Below are 9,866 nucleotides of genomic sequence, written 5' to 3'. Positions count from 1 at the left end.
TTCTTCTTCTTCTTCTTCTTCTTCTTCTTCTTCTTCTTCTTCTTCTTTTCTTCTTCCTCTTCTTCTTCTTTCTTCTTCTTCCTTCTTCTTCCTTCTTCTTCTTCTTTTTTTTTAAGATTTTATTTTTTTAAAGTAATCTCTGCACCCAATGTGGGGCTCAAACTCACAAGCCCAAGATCAAAAGTAACATGCTCTATTGCCTAAACCAGCCAGGCATATTTTCAATCTGGCAATTAATGATTAATGCTTAGTCAACCTGAAGAACAGCAAATTTTGAAAGTGAGAGGATTTTTTCAAGAAAGCATAATCTTTTCCACAAGTCCCAGAAATGCAGGTATATACCTTCAATATTCCCCTTCTTGCCTCTGGGATTAGGTTCCAAATCTTTAGAATCAACAATGAATCACTCTCATAAATGTGTTATACCTCGTTCATGTTCAGATAGGGAGATAAACAGTATTGAAGACCAGTACTATACAGTGTGTGTTAGTTGACTGCATTATGGGAGGGTGGTTTTTAAAAATACAAGATAAAGTCTATAAAGTCTGAATACGAATAGGATAAATTGACTGTTCTGTCACATTACTGACTTGCAATAAAAGGTAACAGCATTCTAGGCAAGGGAAGCTGCTTGTTATTTAACCTAGGAGAAGTTTTTATACCTGTAATGCTAATGGAAGAGAACATTACAAGCACAGTTTGTCTTTGTTTTTAATGCATTTTGACTAAAATATTTCAAAGTATTGAATACTTCCATTATACAACTGGTAGAAAATACTAAGTGCCTGATTATATGAAATGAATGCATTCCAGGTGCCAGCCACTCAAAATCCAGTAGAATTGACTTATTCCACAAACTACTTCTAAGTCATTTCTTCTCATTGTGGTTGTCCAGAGTCATACACTAGTTTTTCAGTAAATTCCTCAGAAGCTTCCATTTTCATACAAGGTCCTGCTTCTTGCATGTAGGAAAAGGTATGTTTTCTTTTTTTAACTCTTTCCTAAAGAGAATGCTAATTTTACTATATTTAATGCAAAACTTCACATTGCTTTAAAAAATAGGGAAACATTGAAGAACTATATAAAAGTTACCGTTGTTCCCCTGCTTTCAATCTTTTCTGCAAGGCTGGGAACATTGTACTCAAGTTGTTCTCTCTGGCCACTAAAAAAAAAAAAATCATTGAATATTAATGCTTATTTGAGTATTTTCATAGAAAACATGGACACGTCTCTGAGGTGGCCAGCAAGGACTATTGGCAGCATTATCAGTATCTTTATCTGTGAGAATGGAAGACAGGAAAAACGAAAAGATTACACAGGTACTGTAGTACACACATCGATGAATGGATGGATTTATGGAAAACTTCTGGTTTAGTACATTATCTAGGATAAAGAGTTTTAATCCACAGGTAAAACAATTCCAGAAAGAACCTGTGGTCCTTCCACTCCAGCATAAAGCTTTCTGATTGAAGAAGAAGGTCAGATACATTAACACTTAAAGCTGTATAAAAAATAGATGAACTCTTTTCAGAGCTGCTGAATTGTTCAAATTAATGTGAAGCAGGTCCTCTGGTATGTAATGCTATGCCTTCCAGAAACTTAGCAAATGGAAAAGTTACTCTGGCTGTATTTGCTGAATGAAATGAAAGGAATTCTTGCTAAAATGTGTCATTGAATGTGTTATCATGGTATTTCCTATGAACTGAATTGTGCCTCCCACCCATAATTCATAGGTTGAAGCCCTAATTCCCAATATGACTACATTTACAGATAGGGTCTTTAGGAGGTGATTAAAGTTAAGTGAGGCCATTAGTGTGGGGCTCTGATCCAATAGGGTTGATGGCCTCATAAGAAGAGGAAGGGCAAGAGATCTTTCTCTCTTTATCTGTGCACCCATGTGAGACATACTGAGAAGGCAGCCATCTATGAGCCAGGAAGAGAGCTCTCACTAGGAATAGAATCAGCAGTCATCTTGATCTGGGACTTCTAGCCTCCAGAATCATGAGAAAATAAATTTCTGTTATTTAAGCTCCTTGGTGTATGGTATTTTGTTATGGAAGCCCAAGTAGACCAAGATAGTATTTATTTCCTAAGTCTTAATCTGCTGCCTGATAGACATGTATGTCTCATTCAGTTTCACACTAAAAAGACAGCATTAACAGCAAAATCATATTTTTTAACAGCCCATGGAAAAGAGAATCATAATTTTTAACTGAAACTGAATTCATGGTATGTTAGGAGTTATTGTCACGGCTACATTCAATTTTCTGTTGCCTTGGATAAATTTTCTTCCTATTCTCTATCTGGGTAAGGTTTTCTTGTTCTTTCTAATCAAACAGCCAATTACCAAAATATAACTTGGATCTGTTGCCTTAGAATCTGGCTCACATATTAGCTGATCATATCTAGAATGATGTACTTATTCATCTCATTCATATATAAGACATTTTAGAAAAATACGGATCAGTGTAATGTATAAAATAAAATTTTATTTTCATAGTAAATAATAATTATTTACAAATACAGTATCGCATTTGGAGTTGGTCAAAGATCCCAATTACTGGTCATTCAAAGCACAAGAAAGGTATGTATTTATTAAATAAAGGTACAGGGGCTCAATTCGAAGTGGGGATATATTCTAAATTCCCGTCACCAGTTTCCCATAAATTCAATATTTGGAACAATGAAAAAAATGAACAGTCACAGAGCATGTTCAGTTTCATATATTTTGTATATTTTTACAGTTAAATCTAAACTCAGAAGCCATGTGCTAATATAGAACCTTTCTTTCCATAACTTTACTAACTTTTTTTGTTGCAACTTTTTATGTTGCCCTATATGAAATGTCTAGGCCTGGTTCTGCTTGTAATACCCAATAAATTATCTCATTTCATATCATTTATTTTCTTTTTATGAAGAGGGTATACTTATGTTTCACTAATATAGTTGAAATCCAGAAACTTTCATTTAATCAAAAATATATTACATAAGACTGACTTTATATATATGAGAATTAAACAAAATATCTATATTAAAATATATATAAATGTAATTCCTAACTAAAATCATCAGCATAAAACTAAAATGTTTGCAGTTCCTTAAGTTATTTTCTTTCCCTTCAGAATACTAAATCATGAACATTTTGTTTAATGCTCCATACAAAATGACAGCAAAAAGTTAAATTTGTAATTTAAAATCTTTTAATCTTTTAATACTAACAATTACGTTTTCTACAGAAAACAAAACTGATATTTTCCCTTAAGAAAAAATAAAATTGAGCCAGAGACTAGAACACTGAATCATTTTAAAAGGATGATATATATATATATATATATATATATATATATATATATATACACACAATAATCAACAACACATTTTCTGTTCATTTTACCCAGGTGAAACTTAAAAATAATAGCTTTCTCTTTTCCTGTTTGTATAGTATGGTTTTTTTTTAAGATTTTATTTATTTTTTTTTAAAAGATTTTATTTATTTATTTGACAGAGAGAGACACAGCGAGAGATGGAACACAAGCAGGGGGAGGGTGAGAGGGAGAAGCAGACTTCCTGCCGAGCAGAGAGCCTGATGCGGGGCTCGATCCCAGGACCCTGGGATCATGACCTGAGCCGAAGGCAGGCGCTTAACGACTGAGCCACCCAGGCGCCCCTTATTTATTTGACAGAGAGACACAGTGAGAGAGGGAACACAAGCAGGGGGAGTGGGAGAGGGAGAAGCAGGCTTCCCATGGAGCAGGGAGCCCAATGCGGGGCTCGATCCCAGGACCCTGGGATCATGACCTGAGCCAAAGGCAGACACTTAACGACTGAGCCACCTAGGCGCCCCTGTATAGTGTGTTTTAAAGGAACTACCAAATCCATCTTTGGAATTGGAACAATAAGCTTCTTGCTATTTGAGGAGATAAGATGCTTTTGTTTTTCCCTAAGCCAAACTATTTCTTCATATAAAGTATAAAAATCAAGTGACATTCAATTTGAGTAAAACTGTCTATTATATATATATATATATATATCTTTATAAGATCATAAATCATATGGATATTCCCTCCTCATTTTATTCCCTATCCCCAATAATTCCTTTGCCCCTTACTTTTTGCTGTCATTCTATTATTCTTTTCTGAGCCTAAAAACTATTCCTAACCAACTTTTATTCTTGAACATATTAATTTCTCTAAAGTTTCAGAGGGTCTAAGACCTTACACTTCTTGCAAGTTAACAATTAACCTGCCGCAAGTTAGCCTGCCACAACATCATGAATAGTGACAGAAGACATGAGACACCTCAGTCAGAGACAAAGTATTTTATTATTCACAGCACAGCAGACCACACTGGCTCCATATTTGCATCAGTTCCTCTCGCCCTTCAAGACCCATGGGGCAACATGGAACAGCGAAGGTAAACGGTGCACACAAAATGAATTTGGGTTACTGCTCTGGCACCTCAGACTTAGGGAACCTTGATACATTATGCTGTAATGGACTGCAAGGAAACATGCCTGACATTTTCCCCAGAGAGAGAAATTATCTTTATTATTCTGCACAGCAAATGAACATACACTCTGTTCCAGAGGGAGATATTACCTTTATCTTTCAAGGTTTTTTTGCTACTCAAACATCTCAAAAATATGGTCTGGGCATAAAGCTGGCAGTGCCTTGGCTCACAAAACATACAGGAATGTGAGTGACCCAAACAGAATCTTCTCCCAACATAATCTTTTCCTTTAAAAAAAAATTATATGTTAATAAATTAAAAACATTAGCAGTTACCTGGCCTAACCACATATACACACACAGCACACAAACATCTTGTTCTTTTGTAATGTTTAACATATTTAGTGTCACTATAAAAATTATGTGGAACAGTACATAAGAATGTGCTTTGTAAAGTGCAACTTACACAAATGTAATTATCACTCTGTCAATTTGTCTATCATTTAGAAGTTCTGTTTCAATTTCACTTAGTATTGGCACATAACAAAGGTTATGCTTTACCTCAGAAAGTTTTTCTATATTAGAGAAGGGTTCTATATGAGCAAAACGACTTCTGAGATTTAGAATAACTATAAAAGTATACAAAGTATATGACACTAAAAATAGACCATGATTGCTATTAAATATTTTCATTGTTCCAAATAGTTTATGAAAAGTAGTAATTTGTAGTTATTTGTAGTTATTTGTAGCAAATAATCCTCTATTAATTCCTTTTATTTACAGATAAGTACTGAACTATTGCCTGGACAGCACTATCTGATAGTGATAAGGAATTTTAAATTTCCAAGCCACTACATTTCAAAAGGCAAAATGAAAAAGGTAAAAAATGTTAATAATATTATTTTATCCAAAATATTTAAAATATTACCATTTAAACATATACTTAATAAAAAAAAATTACTAATGAGAAAATTCCCATTCTGTTTTTCATTCTAAGTCTTCAAAATCCAGTGTGTATTTTCTAGTTTTAGCACATCTCAATTCAGATACTATTTTTTTTATTGGATATAGTTCAAGTATATTTAGAGTTCTTCATTTCATCTAATATTTATTTCAAGTGCTCAATAGCCACGTGCAACTATTGGTTATCCTATTGGACAACGCAGAGTTAGAAGCTGCTGAAGGCAGAATTTGTGTTACTTCTCAAGTCCACTTGGTAGATTCCTTCCCACAACGTTCTATTTTTAAAGGTGACTCAGATACATGGATTACTTGTTCAGGCCTAGAGAACCTATTTCAAAGAGACTGAATATAAAATATTTGCAAGACAGTGCTGCTGAACATCAGCAAATGGAGGCCAACAGCAACAGGAGTAAACAGAAACCATATCTAGACTCAGAGTAGAAAGCAAGGTATCAGCAGTAATAAAAGCAAGGGTACAACTTGAAGAATGTGGCTGAGATATATCAAGACTGAAGGGAATGGGGAAAAAAAAGAGTGAAGGGAGAGGCATTGAACAAGATATTAAGAGACAAGGAGATTCTAATTTGTGTAGGTGGTATCTCACTGTGGTTTTGATTTGTAGTTCCCTGATGGCTAATGATGTTGAACATTTTTTCATGTGTCTAATAGCCATTTGTATGTCTTCTTTGGAGAAGTGTCTATTCATGTCTTCTGCCATTTTTTTTTTTTTTTTTTGACTAGGTTATTTGTTTTTGAGTGTTGAGTTTGTGAAGTTCTTTATAGATTTTGGATATCAGCCCTTTATCTGTAGTATCATTTGCAAATATCTTCTCCCATTCCATGTGTTGCCTCTTAGTTCTGTAGACTATTTCCTTTGCTGTGCAGAAGCTTTTAATCTTGGAGGAGGAGCAAGATGGCAGAGGAATAGGAGACTTAAATTTCATCTGGTCCCTGGAATTCAGCTAGATAGGTAGCAAACCATTCTGAACACCTACGAACTCAACAGGAGATCAAAGAAAAGAATAGCACCAACTCTCTGAACAGAAAAGTGACTACTTTCTGGAAGGTAGGACGTGCGGAGAAGTGAATCCGAGGCAATATTAGGGAAGATAGGTGGCAGGGGAGGGGGCCTCCATCAGGGATGTTGCTCCAGTGGCGAAGCAGGGGGTGGAACCCTTGATGGGACAGTGTGGTCTCAGGACCATCGGGGTCACAGAAAGACCAGGGGTGCCTGAGTGTGGCAGAGCTCCCAGGTATCAGAGCGGGGAAGCCGGCTGCAGAGATGGAGCCAAGGAGCAGCCTCTCAGCTCAGGTTTGCCATAAACCATGATTCGCGGTGCAGTCGGGCCACTACTATTTGAGAAGGGACCCAACAAGCAGCAGATCCGGGGAGACTCCCATGACTCCACTTCCTCCCCCAGGAGGAGTGGTGCAGGAGTGCACTGCAGGGATCTGCCGGGTTTGGAGACTCCACATGGGGTCATGTGCCAGATATAGAAATGCTCCATCACAGGCCGGGTGAACATGGAGTGCGACCGGAGACCAGGGAGACAGGAGTGATTGACTGCTTTTATCTGGGGGTGCACTGAGGAGTGGGGCCCTGAGTTCTCGGCTCCTCCAGGGCGGAGATTAGGAGGCTGCTATTTTCACTCTCGTCCTCCAAAGCTGTAAGGAAAGCTTGCAGGGAACAAAAGCTCCCGAGAGCAAACCCGAGCAGATTACTTAGCCCAGACCGGCAAGGGCAGTGAAATTATGCCTCTGGCAAAGACACTTGAGAACCACGGCAACAGGCCCCTTCCACAGAAGATCAGCAAGAACATCCAGCCAAGACCAAATTTACTGATCAATGAGAATGGCAGAACTCCAGCGCTAAGGGAATAATGCACATAGAATCCATGGCTTTTTCCCATGATTCTTTAGTCTTTCAAAGTTTATTTTTTTAATTTTCTTTTTTTCTTTTCCTATTATTTTTTTGAATTTTACTTTTTCCCTTTTTCAACCAACATCTTACCAATCCCTTTTTTAAAAATCTTTTTTATTTTTCATTTTTAGAGTCATATTCTATCTCTTCATAGTACTTAACCTTATTTTTGGTATATATATAAGTTGTTCTCTCTTTAAAATTTTGGGATACAGTTGCGTCTAACAGACCAAAATATACCCTAAATCTCTAGTGTACGGCTTTGTGCTAGTCTCCTGCCTGATCACATTCTCTCCTTTTTTTTAATTTCTCTTCTTTCTTTTTTCTTTTCCTTTTTTTTTTTTTAAAGATTTTATTTATTTATTTATTTGACAGAGAGAGACACAGCAAGAGAGGGAACACAAGCAGGGGGAGTGGGAGAGGGAGAAGCAGGCTTCCCGCAGAGCAGGGAGCTCGATGAGGGGCTTGATCCCAGGACCCTGGGATCATGACCTGAACCGAAGGCAGATGCTTAACCAACTGAGCCACCCAGGCGCCCCTCTTCTTTCTTTTTTCAATCAACTTCTTATCAATTCCTCCTATAAAATCTTTTGTAATTTTCATCTTTACAGTCATATTCCATCCCTTCATCATATTTACCTTTATTTTTGTACATATATAAGTTTTTCTTTCTTTAATTTTGGGAGGCGCTTTCTTCTAACAGACCAAAATATGCCCCAAATCTACTGTGTGGCACTGATCTATTCACAAGCCTGATCATATTTGATCATATTCTTTTTTTTATCTTTTTCTTTTTCTTTTTTTTTTTTCTTTTTTTCTTTCTTTCCCTTTCTTTTCCCCCAGTTTCAGGTCTCTTCTGATTTGTTTAGTGTATATTTTTCTGGGGTCATTGTTACCCTGTTAGCATTTTGTTTTCTCATTCATCTATTGTCCTGTGGACAAAATGACAAGATGGAAAAAATCACCTCAAAAAAAAGAACAAGAGGTAGTACTGACTGCCAGGGACTTAATTAATATGGACATTAGTAAAATGTCAGAACTAGAGTTCAGATTGACAATTATAAAGATACTAGCTGGGATTGAAAAAAAGCATGGAAGATACTAGAGAAACCCTTCCTGGAGAAATAAAAGAACTAAAATCTAACCAAGTCAAAATCAAAAAGGCTATTAATGAGGTGCAATCAAAAATGGAGGCTCTAACTGCTAAGATAAATGAGGCAGAAGAGAGAATCAGCACTATAGAAGACCAAATGATGGAGAATAAAGAAGCTGAGAAAAAGAGAAATAAACAACTACTGGACCATGAGGGCAGAATTCAAAGATAAGTGATACCATAAGATGAAACAATATTAGAATAATTGGGATCCCAGAAGAAGAAGAAAGAGAGAGGAGTAGAAGGTATACTGGAGCAAATTATAGCATAGAACTTCCCTAATTTGGGGAAGGAAACAGGCATCAAAATCCAGAAGGCACAGAGATTCCCCCCTCAAAAATCAATAAAAATAGGTCAACATCCCGACATCTAATAGTAAAAGTTACAAGTCTCAGAGACAAAGAGAAAATCTTGAAAGCAGTACGGGACAAGGGATCTGTAACCTATAGTGGTAGAAACATTAGATTGGCAATAGACAGAGACCTGGCAGGCCAGAAAGGACTGGCATGATATATTCAGAGCACTAAGTGAGAAAAATATGCAGCCAAGAATACTCTATCCATCGAGGCTATCATTGAAAATAGAAGGAGAGATAAAAAGCTTCCAAGACAAACAAAAACTAAAGGAATTTGCAAACATGAAACTAGCCCTCCAAGAAATATTGAAAGGGGTCCTCTAAGCAAAGAGAGAGCTTATAAGTAACAGACCAGAAAGGAACACAGACAATATACAGTAACAGTCACCTTACAGGCAATACAATGGCACTAAATTCATATCTTTCAATAGTTACCCTGAATGTAAATGGGCTAAATGCCCCAATCAAAAGACACAGGGTATCAGATTGGATTAAAAAACAAGACCCATCGATATGTTGTCTGCAAGAGACTCATTTTAGACCCAAAGACACCTCCAGATTGAAAATGAGGGGGTGGAAAACCATTTACCATGCTAATGGACACCAAAAGAAAGCTAGGGTGGCAATCCTTATATCAGACAAATTAGATTTTATTTTTTTTAAAGATTTTATTTATTTATTTGAGAGAGTGAGAATGAGAGAGAGAGAGAGCATATGAGAGGGAGGAGGGTCAGAGGGAGAAGCAGACTCCCTGCTGAGCAGGAAGCCCGATGCGGGACTCGATCCCAGGACTCCAGGATCATGACCTGAGCCGAAGGCAGTCGCTTAACCAACTGAGCCACCCAGGCGCCCCCAGACAAATTAGATTTTAAACCAAAGACCTATAATAAGAGATGAAGAAGGACACTGTATCCTACTTAAAGGGTCTATCCAACAAGAAGATCTAACAATTGTAAATATCTATGCCCCTAACATGGGAGCAGCCAATTATATAAGCCAGTTAATAACAAAAGCAAAGAAACACAT

Source organism: Phoca vitulina, unplaced genomic scaffold (assembly GCF_004348235.1).
Source record: "Phoca vitulina isolate PV1807 unplaced genomic scaffold, GSC_HSeal_1.0 scaffold3, whole genome shotgun sequence".
Lineage (NCBI taxonomy): Eukaryota > Metazoa > Chordata > Mammalia > Carnivora > Phocidae > Phoca > Phoca vitulina.
This window is presented reverse-complemented; position numbering follows the sequence as displayed.